This window comes from Calypte anna, chromosome 7 (assembly GCF_003957555.1).
Source record: "Calypte anna isolate BGI_N300 chromosome 7, bCalAnn1_v1.p, whole genome shotgun sequence".
Classification (NCBI taxonomy): domain Eukaryota; kingdom Metazoa; phylum Chordata; class Aves; order Apodiformes; family Trochilidae; genus Calypte; species Calypte anna.
In genome coordinates this window covers 21,471,203-21,497,242 of record NC_044253.1, presented here as the reverse complement: position 1 = coordinate 21,497,242, position 26,040 = coordinate 21,471,203, and the positions used below count along the sequence as shown (strand labels likewise).

At 37.1% G+C, this 26,040-nt stretch overlaps 1 protein-coding gene across 1 annotated transcript in view; it reads right to left on the bottom strand.

Annotated features, from left to right (window-relative positions):
- The window catches only part of RAPGEF4 (Rap guanine nucleotide exchange factor 4), a 146,876-nt gene that overhangs the window by 101,734 nt on the left and 19,102 nt on the right, over positions 1 to 26,040 (bottom strand). The gene's annotated exons all lie outside the window — the stretch shown is intronic.

Below are 26,040 nucleotides of genomic sequence, written 5' to 3'. Positions count from 1 at the left end.
AGTGTTGTACAAATGTCACAGAATCTTTTGGATAGGTGCTAGGTAGTTTCAAAATTGGCTACAATGCAGGTACAACAAAGATAACAATTTTTGTCATCATTGTCATTATTACCTCATTACTGATCTTAATTTGGATGAAAAAAAAAAGGTGACATATCATATGCTATTTTAATCCATAGCACAGGCTCTCCTCAGTTATAATTTTTAACTCCTTCCATTGCAAGGTTTCACTGACTGGTTGTTGGCATAAGCAGCAAATACATTACAGACTTTCAGCAGTTATACTTGCATGAAGTATTGACATGCTCTTCTCAGGCGAGCTGATCAAAACTGCAAAACAACCTTCAAATCTGGACCCTGGATATTCCCTTCCTCAGAAAAACATTACTCTGAAGCATAATCCATTTGACTGAAATGCAATCTGGAATGTTGCCACGCACCACAGTAGCAATACTTCACATGATTAGCAACAAATGAAACTGAGAGAAGTCTCTCTGACTGCTGAGCACTGTGTACTAACCCTCAGCGAGCTGAGTTCCATGCTGACATTTAAACACTCTCTACTACCATGTAGCCTACCCATAAAGAACTTGGCAATCAGAAACACTGTTATCACATGGTATAAAAAATAGCCTGTCTCATGTGTATTTAAGCTTCCATTTGCTTGCTTGGTTATTCAACCACACTTGGTCAAACTCTGTCACATGCATGCAAGGGCTTTCCCACTAAAGCCTATATATATATGTAAAGATAGATTAAAGAGGACAAAGTTTTGATTCTTGTAGCCAAACACTGAAAATTTTCATTATTACATTTAATTTTTTTAAGGTCCTGAAAAATCTAACCTGTGCTTGTGTATTCCTTCAAAGACACAGATCCAGTATCAGAACAGGGCACTCCCTGTAACAGTTAATTGTATATGTAGCTATAGAGTAAAAGTTATAAAGGGAATAAACCAAACATAAGCCACCATGTTGTTTAAGAATTTTCCACAGATTACTTTAAAATTAAACATATCTCTCCTCTGTATAATGGAGCTGCCAATTTTATCACTGCTTATCGTGGCCTGGGGAAATGATGCATTGGTGTACAATTATCAGCTTTCCATAGCCTTTCACTGTCTGCAGATTTTTTGTTGCAGTAATGGTGATGTTACTGGGACAGTTAACTTCCTTCTCTTCAACAAGAGATAAAAGCTGAAATGACCGAATTTCTGGCAAGAGAATTTCTGGCAGAGGAAGCAAAGTAGGAAATGCAGCTCCTGATACAAAACAGCCCTCTCTGTCTCTTGTCTGAGAGAAGGCTCACCACCCGGGTATTTCTCAAATCTCTTCACTGGATAAAAAATTACCAGGGTTTAAAAAACCTGAAGCTTTCTTCTTAAGAGAATTATGTGCTTTACAGATCATGATAAATCCTGACTAAAATGCTAGTGTCAGTTCTTCAAACAGTTCCTTTCCTCCAGTGAGGTTATACATCTACAGAGCAATGAGTAGAAATAGATTACAGGGTTCTCACTCAAGCAGTCTGAAAATACAGGTATGTATTGTACAAGCACTGTTCAAGTACTGAACAAAAATGATGAGAGAAACCTCCCTGAGGGAATTACTCAGTTCATCAAGAATTTTCCTTGCATTACTCCTCACACCTCTCTTTCTGCCTCCTTCCTTCCTCTCACCACTCATCATCTGTCCATAGAAAATAATGCCAGGTTATTCAATGGCCTTGTTACCACAGTAAGTTGTTATGGTAAGCTGGTAAATTTAGAAATGGGGTATTGTATGGATTTGTGGTGAACTTCAGCTGAGTCTTCACCCCTTTGACTGGGAAGTTCAGTTGGAGTCACTGAGGAAATACAAAACAGAGGCAGGAATGCTGAGCTTAAAAAGGAGCACTGGCAGCCTAGTGCTTTGACTGGAAAGAAGGAACAACCACTCATACTGCTCCCCCAGCTCTAACTGGGAACCTAACTGGGACATGGCCCAAGCATAGTACAAGAAGTCACAGAATACTTCTAACCATGGCCTTGACTTCTGTCACCAGTGCTAAAGGTGAATTCCCCATTTTACTGCTCACTCTTCCTTTCAGTGATTGCTCCCTCCATCTTTTAGTTATTTGTTTAGATTTCCAGTACATAAAAATCCTGGCACTGCCATTACGGGCTCAGAGCCATCTGAGCAATCTTCTTAAAATACACTAAAACATCATCCATATGGTTATCCAATATGTAACTATTTACTTTCCAGGATAATAACAGAGAGGTAACAAAAACTGTTAAGAGCTTCACAGAACTTCACAAGACATTGTCACCCTAATGATGAATCTATGATTTTCACCCAATGGCAGACATCAGTCTGCATGATCCCCCTTTTTAATATATTTTCACTATAAGTCTCACTTAAATAAGACAAAGATCAGACAAGCTATTTTTCAAAGGAGCTATTTGTTTGAGATCACTGTGTGTATGCCACCCAGCAGAGTCTGATACCATGAGGTTCACTATGTTCTGGAAGAAATCCGCTTCAGAGACAGCATTTAGCAAGGCTGGGAAGACTACCTGAGAGATAGAAAGAGAGATACCAAGGAAATTTCTTTTCAGGTATGATCTTCTATCAAAATAGCTTATAATTGCTAAATGTTTTACAACACAGGTTCCAGTATTTGGTTAGAGGATTCAATCACGTATAACATAGTTTGTTTTTCTTGAAAGCTGTAACTGGTACTATTGCTTTTATAGGCAACTTATATATAAAATTCTCTTGCCTGTTTCAGAGATTCACTGTTTCTCTAGAAGCAAATGATACTTGGATGAAAGTTCACTTTGTTGAGACAGTTATGACTTGTATTCTCTTCACAGCATGGACAGTGCTCTCCAAGAGCAAAGTAATTTATCACAATTTTCTAAGTGTACTTCAGGTGGAAACTGATGATGTGAAAGTACATGAGTTCATCTGTGTCTACTTTATATTCTGCAGCTTGTGAGTTAACATTTTATGCCAGAAGCTGTTTGTGCTACAGAGAATTCCAGACAATTCAGTGGATGGATTAGTAATTATTGAACTTGTGGAAGAAATCAATGAGCTCTTAGGCCTCTGTAGATAAAGCAAAGTGGGAGCTTTTCTCGGATACTTCAAAGATCTACAAATCTTAGGTCTCTTGGGACAGCTGTGAAACGGTGTCTCCTTTTATCAGAAGTGACTAGAGCCCCAAAAGGACAAGGAAGAGCAGGAAGGAGGAATGCCATGTCACTCCTTGTCCTGGCCAGCAGAACTGGTAAGCTTCAAGACGGGAACACCATGTATTCATTGCAGCAATACAGGAGTACACTTTCTGCTTTGGTATAACAGAACTTGAAGGGACTCTCCTTGGGATCATACAGTTTCCTCTTGCAACCAACAAAGAGGCAGCAGAAGCCACACTTTCAGCTTGAACTGGAAATTGTACTGTTTTGTAGATAGACAACTCAAAGAAATGGTATTTAACCAGAACAGTTGCAACTTCTATGATTATACTTGGGTATTACCCTCAGGACACATTTTGTTTGTGTCAGATCCTACCATTGGGCTCATACTGCTTTAGGGTTTCAGGCCCTGCCTTGGTAACCTTGGTTAATAAGAACTTTTCCACTAAACTCAATGGGATTAAGAATATTTTGTGTGTTGTTAGCCTGAACATCATAGGTATAAGTGAATTCAATATACTGAAATTGGAATCAGTAAGCCCCCTGCAGATCTGAAAGTGCAGGGCTTAGTGTCCATTAGAACACTTTTCTCTAAAGTACAAGAAAATATAATTAGCATAAATTTATTGACTTAAGCTGGAGGTGGAAATGAAGACTAGGTTGGAGTCTAGTGAAAAAGCTTTCAGGTGACAGTGAAATGCTCAGCATAATAAACAGATAAAGTCATAATTTCACTCTAAAGGATGTGCCTTGTTTTGACACTGCATCAAAACTGCATCCAAGACCAAATTCAGGCTACAGAAACACTCAATAGACTTTAATCTCTTCAACTAAAAAGGAAACTTTAAAAGAAGCAGTAAACTAAGTCCAGTTCTGCCACACGCAATGCAATTCACTTAGCATCTAATATAAGAGTGACTGCATTATGAACATTATAGAAACACAGAGAAGCAAATGCTTGTTTTAAGATCACAATATGAATGTAATTATAGATTATCTTAAAAGACAGAGCATTTCTAAGTGTTCACAATCACTCCAGTAGGAATCTTTACAGGATGCGTCCTGTTAAAAGAAAACTATTTACATGTTTCAGTACATATAGAAGCCAGAATAATCTCTGTTCCAATGAACACAGATCACAGGAAAAAAGGATGCCTTTCTTTCACCAAGAGAAGCCCAACTCCATTAAAAGGAACTGGACTGATTATATAACTGTATCACAGAACAAAACCGTAGGAATCTTGACTGTGGAGTTTACAAGTTAATACTACACTACAGAAGTAAAAAGGTCAAAAAAACAACCACTTTTCTTTGCTTCCTGTTGCCATACAGCTTTCCTCTCTTTTTGTGTTTATTATTTTCTAAGTCAGACTGTTAAAGCTATAGGTTCCCAATGGGACCTCACCTTCAGGGGCTGAAAGGTACAACTGCAATACTGTGTAATTATGCACGTGCACATTTGATACAAAAATAAACTCTCCGCTTGGCCCTTGTTTCATCTGCCAGTTGGCCAAGTTGCTTATTTATTCTGCTGGGAAGAATAAGTGCATTTTTTTTGCCATAAATCATTACCTTCCCCTTCCTTCATTCCCATCTATCATTTGTGTAGTTTACAAATGCTTACGCTATCAGGAGTCACAACTACAGTTACATGGTGCAACTAATAAGAGATAAACCTTCTGTTTTGTCTCAGACCTAAGCAAAATTTCTATGTATCAAAATCTGGAGCTGGCCCACACTGAGTATTTCAGCTCTGTGAAGCTGATGGCCACAACAACCCCTATGTTTTTTAACTGCCACAAAAATAAAGCATTTGTAAGCTAAACACATGCGTGCTACATATGTTTCCAAACCTAATGCTATAATATTTGCACTTGGCTACAACACCATAAAATAAATTGATTTCTTCTGTATTTGTGCATTTACTTTATCAAGTTCCTGTCACTGAAACAACCTTCACTCCTTTTTCATATTTCTTAATTTCATTTGCTTGAAGCCCCTATCTTTCCCTAAAAATAAGTAAATAAATAAGGCAATATTGTTTAGGGTTTTTTGAAATGCTTCCAACTTTCCCTCACTTTCAGACAGCACAGCAAGACCAGTCCTGGGTTTCCCTCCCTCTTTCTGTAAAACCATGGGAGAGAGACTGAGATTCTGTATCAGTAACTTTTACTATACATATTTTCTCTTTGAACAAAGCATCACCTTAACATATGAACAGTAACATTCCATCCTTCCTTTTTATTTTCTTATGCATTATTTAAACATGCTGCTCTGAATTCTACAATTAGGCTATTCCTGAGTAACGTCTTTACTGTCTGACACAGCAGCAAACGTGAGCTATCCAGGGGAGTTTCACACATTTGTTTGCTATATGGGAGCCTAAATTTAAATGATAATCTAATTCAGTAAAAAATTAACTGAAGTCAGATTTACTGCAAGAATTTTTTAAAATTTAATTTTCAACTGGTAATCAATGCTTATTCAGTTTCCATTTTATTCCTGCCTTCCCTTTCTGCAGATCCCTCAGTGACATTAAACAATTGCACAAATTTTAAAAATGGTAAGGAAACTACAATCTACACTCAATTTAGGAATAGAAAAGTCCACAGAAAGCACTCTTTATGCACATTTTTCTTAACAGAAAGAATAAAAAAAAAGGAAAATTTTCATGGTAGGAGTAATATATATATATATATATATTTCTAGCAGTCTGTTTTTCAAATCATTTTGAAACATAAGATGACAGTAATGGAGAAGAGAGATCTCACCATCAGCTCACCTAAAACCCTACTCAGTTTCTAAGATACGAATGCTAGGATTAAATATTAAAGCCTCTTCAAAGAAAGAACTACTACTGTTGAGACACACAGTAATAAAATCCATTATTATTCACAGACATAAACAGTATCAAACTACTATCTCCTTAGCATTATATTTCATCTAAATGTATGCAAAATAAAAAATATAATCTTGTAAACAACAATAATTACAACAGAAGGAAACAAAAATATAAAAGAAATCTCAAACTTACATTGATGTGTTATTATAGGTCCTGGACAGCAAGTAGCCCTAAGGGTACATTTTAGGTTTTTTATCCATGCTCCGTTCTTGTTGCTGATGTGACCACTTAGGCACATGGTCAAGCTGCAATCAGCTTCTTTCTTAGTGATGTATGAGAGCTGTGCTGATTTATCTAGTCCTTCTGCAGCAGATTAGCACTAATGTTTCTGCTTCTGCATCCTACCTCTCTTTAGCAGGAGATTCTGCATTATCATTGGCAATCCGAATTAAAGAGCCAGTGAACACAGAGTAATTTTTATTTTCTTTCTGAAACCCTTGCAAAGCAGGTAGCCTCACACAAACACCATGATTTATCCACTGATCCTCTTTTTTCACTATCTTTGGCAAGAAGAGTAGTCAGAGATACAGAATGGTTCCAGAAAATCTGCTACAGCAATTTTGTAATCTATTCTGTCAAAGGAATACTGCCCTATGCAGATTGCCCTAGGCAAGAAATGGCTGCAATACACCAACATTTCAGTCAAAAACATGTTTGTATTCTCTAACACAAATACTATATGCATACAGTGAAATTCTAGTTTAACCCAAAGAAACAGATGATGTGAAATTAATTAATGGAAACCTGGCTTATTAAAAAAAGCAACTTAAGTACCTTATATGTCAAAGGTACTTAACATATAAACTCATTTGGTTAAAAATTATTTCAGTGTCTTACAGTATATGTGGTCATTACAAATACTCTTTTCTCCTCAGAACTGACATATTTTACACTATGCAATTGTCTAATTCAGCTATTTAAAGTATTACAAGGAAGCTGACTGATCCTTGCTGTTACTATTTTGATTTTCCAGTAAACAAGTAGTATTTTAACAGTAAAATGCCATTGTTAATTCATGATCTTTTCAATTCAAGACACCATGAAACATAGCTGTTTAAATTTTCATTAGGACTTCAAAAAATATTTAGGAAAAAATGGATGCCTTAGACCATCTAGTCATAAAAATGTGAACATTCTGACAAGTTTGCTCACTGTCAAAATGACTCACATCATTGCTATTCCTAGCTGCTAATCACAGCAGATAAGTATTCCTCTGTCTTTAAGAAAGAAACTCAATATCTGAATATTACACAAGAATTAAGTGCCATGTAACATTAGCAATATTTAAAGAGCAGAAAAACTTCAGGGAGAGAGAGAGAAAGAAGGGAGAGAGAGAGAGAGAGAGAGAGAGAGAGAGAAAGAAGGGAGGAAGAGAGAGAGAGAGAGAAAGAGAAGGGAGGGAGAGAGAGAGACAGAGAAGGGAGGGAGAGAGAGAGACAGAGAAGGGAGGGAGAGAGAGAGAGAAGGGAGGGAGAGAGAGAGAAAAAAAAAAAGGGAGAGAGAGAAAAAAAAAGAAGGGAGAGAGAGAAAAAAAAAGAAGGGAGAGAGAGAAAAAAAAAGAAGGGAGAGAGAGAAAAAAAAAAGAAGGGAGAGAGAGAAAAAAAAAAAGAAGGGAGAGAGAGAAAAAAAAAGGGGGAGAGAGAGAGAGAGAAACAGAAGGGGGAGAGAGAGAGAGAGAGAGACAAAAAGAAGGGAGAGAGAAAGAAATAGAACTAACTCATTACTTTACAACAAAGCCCCCCTAAAACCAAGGGGGGCTAATTTTGCTCTAATGCTGAAGTCTACTGTGCTAAAATGTGGTCACAATGATTTCAATGTTTTTCCTGGATTTTACACATACTTATTTTTATAGCTGTCACAGGAGCCCAGAAACCTTGAGTACAGAGGTAAAGAAGACCTAAGCATGTCCATTAGCACAGAGTTATTACAAAGTCAGTTTTAGATCAGGGTGTGACTTGTTCCAACTTCCCCAGCTTCCCTCTTCTTTTTGAATGTTGTTGATAAAGAATGAAACGGGTGACTGCAGAAAGGCATCCAGAAGCCAGAATGAGAATCTCCCAAGGAAAGACACTTGAAAAAGTAGTTTCCAAGTGCCTCCAATACCTTCAACCTCATGTCCTCCCAGGCAGCTCCTTGCAAATGCTGAGTAAGCATCTTATGAATTTGCGTAGAAGTCTCTCTGAATGACAGGTTCCTAGCACCATTCATTCAAAGAACTAAAGAATAATAGAGGTAGGGTACTGAGAATCCTCCTCAGGATCCTCAAGATTCACTGCATCAGAGAGGAAACAGGACAGCCCTGACCTTCCTGCCAAGCTTTCACCAACAAAAAAGCAGTGTGATGTGGGAGTAATGTGTATGTGGCAAAGAGAAGTGTAAAGTCCTGTCAATCCTTAAGGCAGTATCAGTTTTAAGGACACTTTTTTGCTAAGAACTGAAACAAAATTTGGACCTGATGGTTTCATGTAGGTCTTTGCTATACTAGGAAGAAGGTTTGTTAGCAAAAATACTGAAAATTAGCAGAACTGCTTATGGCAGGTAGATAAAGCAAATCACTCTAAAAAAATATTTCAAGTCGACTTAATTATTTTTTTCCCCTCCCAGACTCTCATTAGAATTTTGTTTTGGAGCCTCAGTGCTCTGGTGGTTTGCAAGAAACTTATGAAGTGCACTCAGGCTGTGTCAGTCTCACCTGCTCCTCAGCAACACTTATCAATTTGTTTCGCCTTAATGGTGGTCTCATGTATTCAGCAAATATTTTCCCTATCAGTTTTCAACATCAACAGACTAACCATGCTCTTATCATGTCTTATCATGTAAAGTCTTATCATGTAAAATAGACACTCCATCTACCCTACTGTGGCAGTTCTCTGCCAGTTTGGGTTCATCTCTTCGAAACACGAGGAAGCAGAATAACATACACTATGTCCCCCTCAAGGACTTACCACAGAGTTTTAGTAGACCAAACAAATTGCTTTTAATATACGGTTGCAATAAAATTTAAGCCTCCCACAGTCTCAACTCCAGTAGCTAGAAATTACATAGAATTCGGACATACACCGACTGGGTTGTGTAAATATGTATCTTATCAGCTACGAGTCAACACAAAGTCTGCATTGACTTATGTCAAGCAAAAATAGGAATATAACATTACTGCTGTCCCATTTACTTAACTCCCAGTTATTTACTAAAAAAAAAAATTTGGTTTGATGACAGAATTTGCAGTTCGCTTAAAGTTGGTTCTGTATCTATTCAGCAGGGCGAAGAAAGAATAGCATTGTATCTCTGCTGGCCCCTACAAAGTATCATCTGTCCTTCCTAAACCCCAGTGGTTTGCTTAGGTGTTATACACACAAGCTATGCAAATTACACTAATACTTAAACCATGCAAATAGTTTATATATATTTCTAAAGGAAAATATTTAAGGCAATTGAGAGTGCAAAGCCAAACATATTATTATCTATAATTGAATACATGCAAGTAAGTTTTAATTAAACTGACTTCTCTACTGAAAAAACATATTAAACACTTACTAAAAGGGAAAATAGCTGATTGGGGAAAAAGGAATTAATACAACAATATTTTGTAAAGAAGGTGCTGCTCAGTAAAAAACAAAAACACCCCAAAACAAAAAACTTTAAAAAGCAGATTTCTAAACGTATGTCTGGTTTATTCTTAATTTCAAGCAAACAAATACAAGTAGGTAAAAAAAAAGTGTGTTCTTAAAACCGCAGAAAAGGTAACAGGGTGCTTATTTATGCAAGTAACTGATTTGTTTAAAATGTCAAATATTACACTGAGGCAGGCAGGAAGAATTGTGGAGGTTAAATGATTAAGAAGAACATTTTTTCAGGAGACATCTAAAACCTAGCAAAACTACACACACACCCCAAAAAAACCCCACAAACCACGGAACTTTGAAGTCCCAGTCAGTGCCCCATCACAGAAAGGGCACCTACCTGCTTGTGCTGAGGCCCCAAGAAAGCATTAGTGAGTGACAACTCTTCACAGAAGATGAGAGTCCATGAGTTTAAGCGTTGCATATGATACATCTGGATGTTTATAGCTTGTGAAACCATTCAACAATCAACAAAAAGCTTTCAGAAAGCAAACAAACACAATCTTCTGAATTTGCATATGGAGAAAACAAGAGGGTAAAATTAAATGCCTTGAACAAAACTGCAAAAAGACTGTAAGTCTTCATGGGGCAGGTTTACATCACCTGTCTTTTTTCCAGCTAGAAATCACAAAAGCTGCACAGCAAAGCTGGGACATCTTAGGCTTTCCACAAGGAAGAACACAGGGATTTACTGGTTGTCTTAGCAGTGACAGCCCATTCATCACACAGAGCATTGCCATGACATGGAAAAATTAAGGAAATATACTGTGAGTTTCAAAAGGCCAACTCAGAGCTTGCCCTACATTTTAACCTTGGTCAGAAAATTGTCCTGGGAATAATAAATACAGTTTATGCTAGCAAAAGCACTTTTACAATTATTCCTTATGCCAGTCCTTCATTAGGCTAACTACAGCACATAAAAACCCCAGTTTTCCCAAGCTGACACTGTGACATTTTCCCTTCAATCCTGACAGCAAAATGTTACTATAGACCTGGCTTTAGTGAATAGAAGACCAAATAATCAATAATGTTTAGGGAAAATAAATCAGTAGGAACATTTTAACCCCAGGTATCCAGTTTACATTTCAAGGCGCTCTCTGCAGAAAACACAGCAGGGAAAAACCAGAAAAACTCTGCAAGAAAAACAGGGACCTTCCTGTCAAAATAAAAGTTGAGATGGGATTAAAAATACACAGATCCCTAAGAATCAGGGAAATCTACTAGCTGCAAACTGCACAAGTCACAAAATGGGCTTCATAAGCAGCAAGGATCCTCTAAGAACAGACCAGAAGAGATTATATGCTGTCCCATGGACTACAGAACCTACAAAACCAAAACTGTACTGTTTTCCCTTAGTACAGAACAGCAGTGTTACAATAAGTTGAATTTTTCTTTTGTCAAAATTCCCCTATCTGTCAGCTTGCATTATTGTGGAAGTGCTGTGAAACGTCCTTTTCCACTTCCCTCATCAGATTAGACTACAGGTTAAAAAGGAAATAAAGGATGGGTTATAAACTGTCTTATGGCATGGCAATGTAACATTACAAGTGTTTTATCTCTTCCTTTCCCTTAAAGACTCTTTGGCATGTTGAATCTATCATTAAATGTATATTTAATAACCAAGAGAGCTAAACTTAGCTTTAATGCTTCCAAACCCAGCCAGATGAAATAGCTTCCTTAGTTCAGAATGGTGCATCTGCCCAATGGACAGACATGGTCTCACAAAAGAAAGGTTACACTTCAGAAAGCTAATATGTATAGGACATTGTAAGACACATTTTAGATCACACTTGGAAAAACATTAGAGAAGGCCAAAACCCAACTTGGTTGAAAAGAACAGGAAAACTTATTCTGGCAATGACAGGTCCCCTAGGGAAAGAATGTGGGAGAGGTTTCTTACCCAGAGACCAATTCCACGAGCTGTTCATTAGATAGTACAACTTTTTGCACCTGCAAATAAGTTTGGAATAAGTGAATCCAGGCATGCTAAGCATACCCTTTCTTTCAGTGGGGGATTCTATTCACATATATCTTTGTTATTAACAAAGCTGGATTTGATTATGAGAACTCATTATACTTAGTGCATTTTTTTCACTTTTCTGGACAGAAAATGCTTCATAAGCTTCTGGTTCCTAGCATCACCATCAGGAAGGCTTGTGTAAGGCATTCTTCTCAAATAAATGTGCTGCAAAATTCAAAGGGAACCATGCACTATTAAAAAGCCAAGAGCCTAAAGGGGAGATGGACTTGGTACTGAAATGTTAAACAACCACAGCTTAATTTTCAATCACATTACTGCATTTTGGAAATCAAAGCCACTGTGAGACCACAAATGAGTTATCATGATGAGGTCAACAAGCCTCAGGTTTGCTGAGTCGACACAGAAACAAGGGTTACTTGCTTCAGCCATGTCAGAGGGATAAGTACAACATTAATAATCAAATTACTGATGAGCAATTTCATCTGGGAAACAGAATGAAGCTTCTTAGTATACTTCCACTTGAGTATTTACAGCAATCTTGCATAGAAGGAGATGGGGAATATTTTTTACTAGTCATTGAACTCAACTGTGCATGCTGTGCATGTTGCAGTTTCTGCAAATAAACTGTATAACTATTGTATTTCTGCTTTATCTTCCTGACCTTGATGAGCTGCTACAAAGCAGTTTTCCAGATAATTTTTGACTGGAAAACAAAATGTGACATGAAGCAAAAAGGTGAAGTTGAAGGCGAGTTTGGGGTCACTCCTTCCTCTTCATGCTTTCTTGCAACATGGGCACAAAGGGATATTCCACAAACATCAGAAGACATCTGCAACATGTAGCAATAAACACTTCATCGTGTTTCAGAGTAACCAACACTATTCATTGAGCAGCAGATCATTCAAAATGTATGGGTTTTATTTATGTAACGATGCACGTTTTGATAGAAAGGCAAATGTAGCCGAACAATAACCATGGTAAGAGATCATTGTGAGGCAGTGCCAATAAAAACCTTAATTTGCTTTAATTTAAATGTAAGCAAGTGTGCCAAAGAAGAATGGAATGCAGGTTGTACCAGTTTATGCTGTGGTGAATTTTGTCCTAGGTTGGCTAGGAATAACTCAGGAGAGGAATGAAAAGAAGTGATTAAGAGAGAAAAAGAATTTGAACTGTATACTCTTGTCAATATCTTTTTAATACACTTTTCTGTCCTCAAGACTTCAGAGTGATCTTTCCCAATTGATTCTGCAAACTTTTTGGAACACCAGAACTGCAGTAGTTTTCCAGTTTCCATCCAATGCACATGCATGGCATAATTCACACCACTACTAACCACTTTCCTTCAGACTAGGCTGTATCTAGCACCACACAGGAAAGTACCTTACGATAAACATAAAACCAAAAAGACTTAGAAATTATGTTTTAAGAGTGAAGGAGTAAAAAACGGTTCAGTTAAATGAGAGCGCCCTAAATCACTCACAATTAACAGAAACAAAACTGTAGAACAGGAAAACTGATTTACCCCAAGTTGGAGGCTTAACATGTGGGCTGATTTTTTTTCTTTTTAAAGAATGCAATAGCTGTCACAAATTTGGATATCAGTAAAATATTTAAGAGCCACAGCTCATCTTAAAAAATCTGAAAATACATTGGGTAGAAGCCCTGTCACTCAAATTAACAACTGGCTAAATGACAATGAAAGACAATGAAATATAGAAAAACATATAAAGGATCTGTCTAAAAAAGTACTAAAGGGCAAGGTTCTGATTTTTTAATTCACAAAGTGAGAGAATAAACAACTTGATAATACATTATGCACAGTAGAGAAGGAGAAGATAAAAACATTGGACAAAACCTAACTATAGTATCTAAGTCTCTAGGGAACTAAAAATGCTGAGGAAAAGATCCCTTTGGAAAAAATCACCAGAGACATCATTTATGTAGCACTAGTGAGTGAGCAAAGTCTAGAAAGCAATAATCCTGAACATAACAATACAGCACACCTGCCACTGCCATCACTTCTAGCTCTGTAACTATATTTCTCTCAGTTTAACTACAGTGACAGACTTTCATAACACAACAGCAAAATGCTGTTACCATCAACAATTATCAAATTCTGGCTTGCAAAACTGGTGGTAAACATCAGATCTGGTACCTTCCAGATATAAAGGAATGACAGGGTCACATGATTTTGTGTTCTAGAAACCTCATACAAAGAAGCCTAATGACAATTCAGGAAAATTAAGCCCACTTATGTGATTTATTTGTATTATGACAATACACAGACATGACCACAGTGTGCAAATAGCTAAATATACAAATACCGAGGACACACAGAAACCATCCAAGGGACATGAAAGCAATGAAGGCAAGAACCAAAGAATGAACTCCGAAAACAAATTTTGAAAGGAGAAATCAGAATAAACTTGTTAATTGCATGTGATGGAATTTGTTGTGGAACGTATCTCCAAAAGCAGCACCAACTCACATGCTGTTTGGCACGGATATTTAAAATTAGCAGAGTCAAAACTTTACAGAGCATCCAATATGGACCAATAGCTCTCTAGAGGGGAGATGGAGAGAGTGAATGGAATGAGAGAAATGGAAATAAATATCTCATGAAATAAAGCCATTACTTTAATTCCAAAACAAGGGACAGAACCAGCCCCACCCCTGAAGACTGATGAGGAGGAAGCATGACATGTTTTTATTTATGCAGCAGCTGTACTGCTACACTGCATTTTTACAATACAAATAACTCACTGAGGGCTCTGCTGCAGATGACTTTGAAACAGCAGGTCCTGGTCACAGCAAGAGACAGAACACTCAGTATGTGGAGCCTTTAGCTGCATGTACAGCAAATTCTGGTCTAAGCAACTAGACTGCAATTTCACTGCACCATTATTGTAGTGAAATTAATGTACATGTACAGGTTTGGCTTAAGAATCTCATCCTGTCTTTCTATGTACTGTACTTTCTATGTACTATGTAACTCCACCATCTTGTTTTAAGATTACAAATAGTTAATCTATGCTGCTGCTTTCTCACCATGCAGAGCATCTAACAAAATTAGAGTATCTTCCCTCCCCTTTCCTTATGCAGCAGTTTGTGATTAATGCCTACTGTAAATAGGTGAGCACTGCAAAGTAAAAAAGTCAAGATAAAGGTCCCACCACAGAAGTTATCACATTCATGAAAAATTAATGCTGCTTACAGATCAAAAATTAAACTCACAACATTAAGATCTGTTCTTTTCTCTAGTATTAAAATTTCCATATATGTTTCTACTCATTTTCATCATGCTGAGCAATCTGATTTAGGCAATGGTCACATGGACATCTCTTATAGCATATTCTACTCACACAATGCAAGCCACTCAAAAATGTTCTTTTAAAAATAACACATCCAATATAAAGATAGCATTCATTATTTCTTTAACAGCTTTCAAAGTCAAAGTTGCTTTTTCCTTCTGTAGAAAGCTCTTTAGCATATTAAATTAATAATTACCATTTGCAGATGTGGCAATGGCATTATCATTTAATGAAGATACGCATATGTAGGCTGAAACAAAAAAAGTTTACCAGTAAAGGTACACTTAGAAGGAAAAACAACAAAAAAGGTAATAGGCAAGGACAGAAGACCCATGCTAGAGCTTTACATTACCTGGGCACAAGGAAGAATAAATACTCAATCCCAGCCAAGAATATATTTCTTACTAGATATTTGGTATTATTTTTACATATACACACTACCATAAGGATGAGTTTTGCCATTTCTCTTCTGGATACAAAGTACCTCTCCATCTCCCCACAAAAGCTACTTCCAATAGAACAGCCAAACAAGGGTTGGCTTTTCTGAGTCTGCTGTTTTCTCACACATTAAAAAGCATAAAATTCATAAGACTAGCATGGATTTCTATTAAACTTACTATTTCATTAAATAAGGAGAGAAAATATAATTCACAGTCTGCTTCTGGATATCACAACCGATTGCTGTATTTTATCCAATACAGGTTGATTCAACTTTTATCTAAAGACATTGTCCAGTTAATGGACACCAGGAAAGATAATTCCCCCTACCATTCGGTAATAATACTTGCATGAACAGTATGGATACCTGTGTAAAATCAATGCCTTAGAGAATTCTTATGGTGGTAAAATCTGTATTGCTACTGTTGTTAGAGCTTGAAGCACGTCCAGGATCTCCTGTGCCTCACACCTTCACGTAGAGCACAAAGCTGACAGCAATCCACATGAAGTCTGTCTCTTTGAATAAAATGACAACAAGTACATTTTGCATATGAGATCAGATGGAAGCAACACACTCTATAAGGCAACTCCATATGGCAGGTGTATGTAGACAGAGATAGTCTGCAAAGATGAGAATTTTGATACAAACTTCTGTTGTAACCTCGAAGTAGATCATCTTTCAACCATGCCACAGCAACAGCATAGGTAAATACCCCAGCTAGTACATGCTCAGACAGAAGTGTAGTTCTTCTTTGATAAAGCATGATATAAAATGGGTACCTTCTCGGCAATCAGTGTACTCAGATGCACAAGCTTAATTGGCTACTTTTAATATATTTCAACCACTTAGCTCTGCACAGCAAATCTACTAGGGAGTACCAAAAAACACTATGTGACGGCATAATTCTCAACAGCTTCAAACAGTGCAAGGATTATTTCCTAACTATTCAGTGACCACAGGTAATCTAATAGGATCTAAATGTTACATATAAATGTAGTGAGAAAAACTCAACAACTTCTTAACCAGACATCAACAAAACTGGCATTACATCTTAGCAGGAACAGAAGTGACAAATGCAGAAAGAGAAGCTATATTCATAAATTTGTGGAGGAGATGCATACCAGAAAAATGCCTAAGAAATGTCAGCAGAAAGAAAAAAAAAAAGGCCTTTGAAAAATGTTTCATGCTTCTAGAGAGGATACAGGCTTAAAGAGTATTGACAGAAAGCAGCAAGAAATAAGCCTGTACTGAGCTTTTAATCTTTCCTTAATTGTACTGAGAGTCTCCAACATTATCCCCCAGAGAATTAAGCATAAAAGCCTAAATAACTCAAACAAGTTCCCTTATAACTCAGTCCTTTCAGAACAGTATGATTTCTTTAAAGGATTCTGTTTCTCAAAGACCAGGCCATACAAAAATTATATTGTAATGCATTATGCTAAAACAAAATTATGATATTGTACCTGTTTCCACTAACCTACTTAGGAAAGTCTGGGTAGTTTTGTGGAAATTAACAAAATAAACTTTGCCTATTTTGGAAAATAAAGTGGTCGATACTCAAAGAAAATGGTTTGTATCAGTAGTCAGAAAAGGTATTTTTCAAATGTCAAGAGAGAGGAGGAATGCAAAATGAAATACAAAGTACTCAAGAAACAGGGATTAAAATGTAAGCAAGTTGAATTATATCAGTAAATACTAAATGCAGGATGGTAATACTTAAGTTTAAACACTGACTATTTATCATCCTTAAACAAATGGTATGTATACAAACCTGGCTTAAAGCTTTGTAAGCCGTCTAGAAGGACAAGAGTATTTTATCAATGTAAGTTAAAATGAAAAAAAGTAGACTTCAGTCAGAAGATATTTAGTGTGCAAAATTTTCTTGGTGAGTTTCAGAATTTCACTTTATTCTTTTAACTTCTTCATCTGAGCTTTAACTAAGGAACTATTTTAAGCAGAGTTCAGAGGAAATACACACTAATGGTCTTATCTAATCAGGCATGAGATGAAGGATAAAGAAATGTGATGCCTTAAGCATCACACTAGACTGATGGTATGAATCCACAAATTCTGCCAAACCACTGACTTCACCAATGGCCTGTATCAGAAATATGAGATGAAAACACAAAGTCCATAAACATACACTTCATTACAGAGTATAAAAACACAGTGAGTAAATGCCTGAGGAGGCTACCACGTCTTAATATGTGCTGCTCTTGAATCTTTGAGGCACAACCCACCATTCAGCTAAAGAAAAAAACTTAACCCATTAGCAGATTGTTCCATAAATCCCTTTGACATATAAACATTTCAGAGGGCCTGCAGACCCCTTAAGAGCCTGCTTCAGGCCTGATATTTTCATGCTGCTGGTGAACTGGTTTCTAGGAATTTTGTTGCTCACTGAACCAATGGAATCAGAACAACACTCACTAACCCTCAGAACTTAGAGAATCAAAGAATGGTTTCGGTTGGAAGGGACCTTAAAGATCATTTGGTTCCAACACACAGGAACACCTTTCACTAGACCATGTTGCTCAGAGCCCCATCCAACCTGGCCTTGAACACTTCCAGGGATAGGGAAGCCACAACTTCCTTGGGCAACCTGTTCCAGTGCCTTACCACCCTTACAGGAAAGAATTTCTTTCTAATGTCTAACCTAAATCTCCCCTCTTCAAGTTTTAAACCATTTCCCTTTGTCCTCTCACTACACACCTCTGTAAAAAGTCCTACCCCAGCTTTCTTGTGGGCAACTCGATAAGTGGGGGAATCTCCCTGCTCCACTTGAAACAAGGATTGATTCAAGAGCAAGCACATGGATTATGTGTTTGTTTTTTTTTTTTTAAATACCTTCTCTTTTTAATATCTGGGACTGGCCATAATCAGCACAGATGACAGGCTGGGCCCTGTAATTCTTTTTCTCTGCCAGTGGAGAGATATTCCATATTCAATTCTTAGTCTTTCATGGCTTCATATCTAAGCTTACCTCTGGGATGCCTAGATTTTGTAAGGCTTTGATACAATTCATCTCAGTCTACTGGGCTGACCATTTTGTTAAGCAATCCTGAACTACCAAGCCATAAAATCATCTGAGTGATTCCAGCCTCATGCTCTCACATCGCATCAGCTATGTCAGTGGATAGAAACCATTACAGAAGAGGGTAAAGAGGATTTAAACCTACTGCCAACAGCCTGTGCTGAATATTATACAAGGAGAAGGAAGCAATTAGTAATTACCTAGGTTGAAATCCCACAATGCTCCTTGACTTCAATAAGATAGGGCTGCAGCACAGATGAAAAAAGGAGAGGAACCAGTCCAAGCGAAAGAGCAAACATTGAACAGCTCTGATTATGACCAGGAAGAAATCTATGAGAACTGTACTATCTAAGGCAAGCAAAGGACACTCTCTTTTTGAACCCATTTATCAATACATATACGTTATAAATTAATAATGTCTGGAGTTTGCCTTGTTTTGAGTCTTAATATTTTGAATGCTCATTCAAGCAAATGCTTCTTTAAGGAAGGCAGAACTTACATGCCAATTATATAGGACTTTTAGGTTTCATTTTTCTTGATACATGAAAGTGAATAATTTTAGAATATTTTTACAGAATATTTTATAAACTAAATAAGACTGTTAGAATAAAAACAATAAAATATAATACAACAGACTTGCTTTTGTTTTGTATTAGTCCACATGAGATATCCCACTGTCACAGACCTTATTGTCGAAGATCTTTTTTTTTTTTTTAATGCCTGCAGGTTTCAGCTAATGGATTTTTAAAATGCCAATATTAATACATATCCATTGATCTAATAAATGGTATTGCATTATTTGCCTGACCCATTATATACTACAAGCAGAAAGCATCCATTCAAAAGCAGCATGCAAGCATGCATTCTATAGCAATGCCTTGGAGGAACACACAACCATATCCATTGCCATAAAGCAACAAAAATTCATTGCTAAAAGAAGCTTCTAAGGCTTTCTGAAGAACCTGGAGGAACCAGTAATAGTAGATCAACCTTTTGTGTAAGGAACAAAAAGTTCAACTCATCTGAAAAGAAAACCAGGATTGCAATGACAGCAGTGACCAGATGATCAGAAGAGGTCAATCTGCAAGAAAACCTCATCCATCTATGATCCCATGGTTGAGTAAAGGAACAGACAGACTGCATCAAATTCAAAAGTTTATGAGTGTAAGCAAAGTCTGATGCAGTTCATCACTGTGGTACCCATTTCTATGGCAGAAAAGGACAGTGACAGCCACAAACACAGCTAGAACCAGGGCTTCAGGCAATCTGACACAGAAGTCTGACAAGCCAAATATGAATTTAATTTAGTAATATATAAATTTATATATACACTCAATCCATGTTAGATAGAATATGTCCACATACATATGTACACAAAGATAATTCCGTGATATACATTTTTTCCCTCTCCATGACAGATGAGAATGAGACATGTATTTGAGAGAGAAAATGTTTGAGAAAATAGCCAGAAACTATTTTGTAAGCTTCAAATCTTATGATTCTTCTGAAAGACATTTTTACCTAATAAAAATGAACTAATGAAAGACCAGAAGTTTGAACCCTGAAGTAAGGTTCATAGACTCCCAGTTGTGTTTTGTGATACTTTTTTGCCATTTATGCGCATGCCATATTGCACATCATGGTTAGAGATTCCATGTTTAATAATACAATCTGCTGAGGATGAAAAGAACTTTCTTTGCTAATAAAAAAGCTGGTTATAGAAAGTGCAAGTTTGGCAGTAAAGCTTCAAAGAAAAACAAGTCTCAAAACCATCTGCAGACTTTAAGTGTATAAATTTCAGTTTGTCAGATGTTCTATAATTTAAATATTTTAGGAATTAATAAAAATAATTTATTTTATTGAAAATCAGAGGAATTCAGATTTTTCAACTTTATGTCTAACCATGATAAAATATGAGAAAACCAATAAGGACATTACTTAACAGGGAGACTGACGTGCTTGCTGGATGTTTCTTTCTTTTTATCCAAAGAAGGAACCTCAAGTAAATCAAGCTCCCTGCAATACAGTTTAAGATTCTTTGAGGAACAAATATATAAACATTTACAAGGGCTGTAAATAGGAATGTTAATATATTTTTGCACCATAGCTGGTGTAAAAGAACTCAGAGGTTTGAAGCTGGTAGGCACTACTAGAGTCATAAATAATTGCACCTAAGAGAAACAGCATGCTTGTAAGGTTTCAGAGTAACCAGGTCTACACAGCCTTATTCCATCTCCACATGGTGACCAGTGACACGGTCACAAAATAGAGTTATTGAAATAGATTCAGAATAACTTCAGACTGAGGTACAAACTGATGGTAGGTAAGACACACAAGAACATGCAAGCTTGTTGCAGAAAGACATGAGGAAGGATCAGGTCTTTCCAATCAGTTTGCTATTTTTGAATCCTTCCAGTCTCTTAAGGGATGTCTGAAGCACATCTGTCTTCCACCTTAAACCAACAATAACAAGAATGAAAGGGTAACTCACAGAGGTAAAACTAACTGGATCTCTTGATCTTCTGCAATGGTGCCTCATTTACAATACTGAATAACATACATAATGGCATAGCAAATTATCTGAGAGTGGATAATAATGCCACTATTTAGAACACAACACATAATAGCAAGACTATCAGAAAGATAAAGTACACTTGTCCTTGTGTAGTTTAGACGTGTAGACTGCCCTCTACATATATCTCACCAAGAGAAAAGCTGTGTTACTGAAGTGAAAAATCTAGATTAATTCCTAGATATGTTTCTCTACTGTAAATAGCCAAGAAGGTTACTTCAGGAGATACACTGTCAGAAAAGGTGCCCACAAAATCTGTGTCCATTTTTCAAAACATGAAGAGATTAATACACCTGAGTGCAAGCAGTAGTCACTGTGTTGCTATGCTGACAAACATGGATTCTGATCTAAGACTGGGTACTGAGGACTGAATGATGTTCCACACATTTAAATCTGCTCTACCAGACAGAACACCTGTTGTTAAAATTAGAAATGTTTGACAAAAACAAGAGAAAAAACTCCAAAAGCATATTACAACCATGGTAGATATCAAGATAACAGCAGCACTTAAGGCCAGAATCTGCTTCTACTTAGCTTCATGTGTACCAAAGCAGTTGCACTGTATTTACTTGAAATATGCTCAATTCACACCTGCAAAACTGGGAGGGTAATCTGGCACTTCTTGATATAATAACAATTTTGGAATCTTACTCTGCTAGCTGCATGCATTTATCAGTATTAACACAGAAGGTATGAAGGTGGGATGTAAGCTACTTTCAAAGCTTTGCTCACACCTTGCTAATTCTCTGTTGTTTACTGTCGTATTCTAATGCTGGGGAAGGGAAGAGGACTTTATATTCCTCCTCCTTCCCTGTCTTACTCTAGGAAAAAAAAAATATGCTTGCCTATCATCACTTCATTTTTCCATGTCTCTCACACTAGCTCCGCTTCTTTGCATACAAATTAGAATTTCACCAGCTAAAGATCCGCAAGCAGTAGATTCCAAACACCTGGGTCCTTCCATGTCTTACTTCTGTGTTGTGTTCTGTATGATAACATGGAATAATACTCCCTTATTCTGACAAGATGGCTATTTGAGAGGTTGATAAACACAGTATTCAACCTATATTGCCAATGCAGGCTACTAACATTTGATAACTTCAACATTCCTCAAATAAAATTCCATTTGAATGATCAAGGCAGAGTTCAAGGAGTCAATGGAGAGTGTGACATGAAGCAGGTAAAGACAACTGAGAGTTCCATGACCACCTTTTTATACTATTGTGGGTCACCAAGCACTTCACTATTTTAAATCACATGCTCATCCATCCCACAGAGCTAAATATTCTTTATTTTATTAGCTGTAGTTTTATACCTGTACTACATTCACTTATGGGAAATCAGTAAATCAGAGCAAAGAATTCTGCAACTGATAATGGGGCAATAAACTGGCAGAGTAGTCAAGCTGATAGTTTAGGGAATGGATGTGAAACAGATTTTTGATTCCCTCCTCTCCTCCTTTGTCAGATCAAATTTTCTCTCATTTAAATGAACTGGGAAAAACTTCTGATATGGAATACTCATTGGTGAAAAGGTGCATTAGAAAGTGACAACACATACATGAGATTCTTAATATTACTTAAACATGTCCAAGTATTCAAGAGTCTACCAGAGAAAAGAAGCAAGAACATTCTGAAGTAACAATTTAACATACATTCCCCAGGAAATTAAGTCAAGTAAAAGGCTGCCTCCCTGAAATGCTGCTCACTGCATTACACTGCAAAACACCTACATGAGATTCAGTAACATGCATTGGTAAATAATGTCCTTCTATCACAGGCAAATGGGTAAAACAAATTAAAATTGTTACGTTCATTTTCATTAATGTATTTTTACTGTGCCTTTGTAATTCATACTGCCATAATCCTGACATATAAAATAAGGTCTCAGATTACATTATACCTTAATATAAGGGATACAATTAGATACACTTTAAAAAGACAAACTAATATTGCACACAAATGCACTGAGAGCTGTAGTTTCAATTCTGATGAACTTAAATGTTATTCAGAAATCTCACTGAACACTGCTACATTTACCTCAGCATGCCATTTCCTATGTGCATTTCCTATACAGCAGTCCATTGAAACTGTGCATAAAATTTCTTCTGTTTCAATAGGGGATCAGTTTTTTAAACTAGGTTATTAAAGACTAACATTCACATTATTCAGAAAAAAAAAAAAAAAGGCAGTAAGAAAGCTGTTTCTCCCAAAGCTATTATTTCAGAGCAGTGAAGTCTGCTGAGGGCTGCTGAATTACCATCAGATTAGCAAAAGCAGGAAGTAAGCTACACTACTGCTTATCGGACTACAAGATGTGTAAGTGCTGCTGAATATGAATAAAAAAGAATTAAAATATTCTGACCTTATAGGAGCCAAGACTCCCTCTCTCCAAAGTTACTGCATACTGATGTAATAGCTGTTCTTCATATACTCAAGATCAAGGCATGTTCAGTAACTTCTAACATAATCTTATTCCACACAAAAGGAAATCGGCTATTTGTATGTTATCCAAGGAAGGCTGAGTAATTCACTGTGGTAGGAAAGACCTCTAAAAATAAGTCACCTCTCAGCAGATTCACTCCCTTCCTGTCTGGGTTTGAATCAGTTTGTGACTGCATGAACGGACGAAGCTTGAGGATGAACTACAGAGAATTTCTGTAATTATAACATTGCTCAAATACATTCATTTCACTCCTCCTCTGCTTAAAAGAATCCAACTATTAGGGGTGGAGCAAACCAGTGACCCAACAGGATGTGCATGACCAGAGCTCCTCATGTGTAGCCTTCTGCTTTCATGTTTATTTATGGATGTATTTTTCCTTTGTGCTTCGAAACAGTTTTTTTGGGCAAGGTAGCTAGTACCACACTAACTTTCTGGTGCTAAAGAGGGAAAGCAAGTTCTAAGCAGCACAAAGAGCACTTCTTACAGCTTCATAGAGCATCTTGGACATTGGCAGTTCTCTAGCTGTGATAAATAACTTTTTTCCATGTTTGTTAGTACTCTTCAGATGAAGGCCAGGGACAATCAGTGCACAAGGACATGTCACCAGTGATTCCCATGAACCCCTTATCCTAGAGCTTCATCAGGAGCAGTGTTTAGCTGTGAGAACCCAACCAGAGATTTCAACACCTCCAACCTGATATGTGAGCCACTGAGAGGAAAAAAATCTCCAAGGACGAGTAAGCTTAGAAGTTAAACAGATGTTCCTAAACAGGACATTCATTAGAGGATACATTCAAGATCCAGAACAGCACAGGCCTTTTTCACTGGTAATTGTTACCAGGACAATATCATTTCCAGCATTTCCTGACTGTTAAAAACGGAGGTCATAGATAATCTTTCTGTTTTTAAAGGGTTTATTAAATACATGGTTGTGTAGATTACAGAAGGCATCTTGCTGGTTTTTTGATAAAGAATATCCTATCTCTTCCATGTAGAATATTTAAATGTATGAAACTGACTAAAGAATAGTGATAAAAAAAGAAAGTCTGTTTAGAGACTCAGCACACCAAAAGGCATAAAACTTTCACTGTAAAACAGCACCAAAAGCAAAGAAGCACCACAAAGCTGATCTGTGGTATGTGACTGACAGCTGCAGCAACTGTGACATGCTCTGCTGCACTCTCACAAAATCTCCAATACACCAGATGTGTGCTAAGCCTCCCTATGTTAGCTCCCAGAACTTTCAACACATGCAACCTTTTCTGAAAGCATCTATGAGCAAATGACATTGGCATTTTTTTAAACAACTAGAAATATGTCTCAAGGTTCAAAATTTTTAAGATACTTAACCTCCACTCCCCCAATAGTTCTGATAGAAAACCAACAAACTCTAATTGTGCAGCAGAAAATTCATATGCATAGCAGAAATTACTTATACCATTAAAAAGTAAATTAAAAAACAATGTTTCTCAAGAAACCTACAATTGCATTTATTCTTCTACATCATAAAGCACTAGTTACATTGAAATCTTCTAACCACTGGCAAGTGTAGCATATGTTAAAACAGATGAGAACACTGGCATTTTTAATTTTTTCACGCCAGGGTCTATAAAATATAGTGCAGCTCCTGTAGAGAAAAAAGCATCAACTGCAGAAAAATACTGCATTGTGAATACCTTCAAATTCACTATGAGACTTTATAAACATTTTATTGTAGCTCTAGACACTGCCAAAACATTTTAATGTAGCTGTAGACACTGCCAAAAGCCAGTATATATTATGGCTGTGCAATTCAAAGAATGAAATCTGATACTGTCAGAGCATTCAATGGCAAGCAGGTTTCATTCCCACATTGGTCTTTCATGCCTTGCCCATGCTGCACCATCAGCTATGCTCAAAGTAAAGTATTTGCAGACAGGTGATTTTAGTGTTCCCACCTGTCTGCACTCATGAGAGAAGCCAAACTAAAAAGCTACAACCAGCATCTGTTTCTCAGATACAGATCATGTCCCTGTATCTGCAAGTTTAGGACACTGTCAGACCATCTGACAGCTCTACACAACACATACATTTGTACAGTCACCATTTAAACCAAACAGGCAGTACAAGCTGGCAGTAGTGTTGGCCAGACCAAAGGGATGTTTCCAATTCCCAAAACAAGTTTCAAAATCAAGTGTAATGCTTACTAAAATGCAAACCAACTGAAGTTGAGTAACTTATCACAGTAACATGTTAACAAAGTCTACTCAGTACTGATACCAAAGAACACACAGATTATCCCAGAATCATAGAATGGCTTAGGTTGGAAGGGACCTTTGAGATCATCCAATCCAACTTCCCTGACATGGGCAGGGACACCTCCCATCTAGACAAGGTTTCTCAAAGCCCCACACAACCTGGCCTTGAACACTCCCAGGGAGGGGGTATCCGCAACTTCTTTGGGCAGTCTGTTACAGAGTCTTAGCACCCTTGTACTAAAGAACTTCTTCCTAAGATCCAGTCTAAAATCCAGATTATAAAATGAAGAAACTCAGCAGTACATTCTTCAGAGAGTA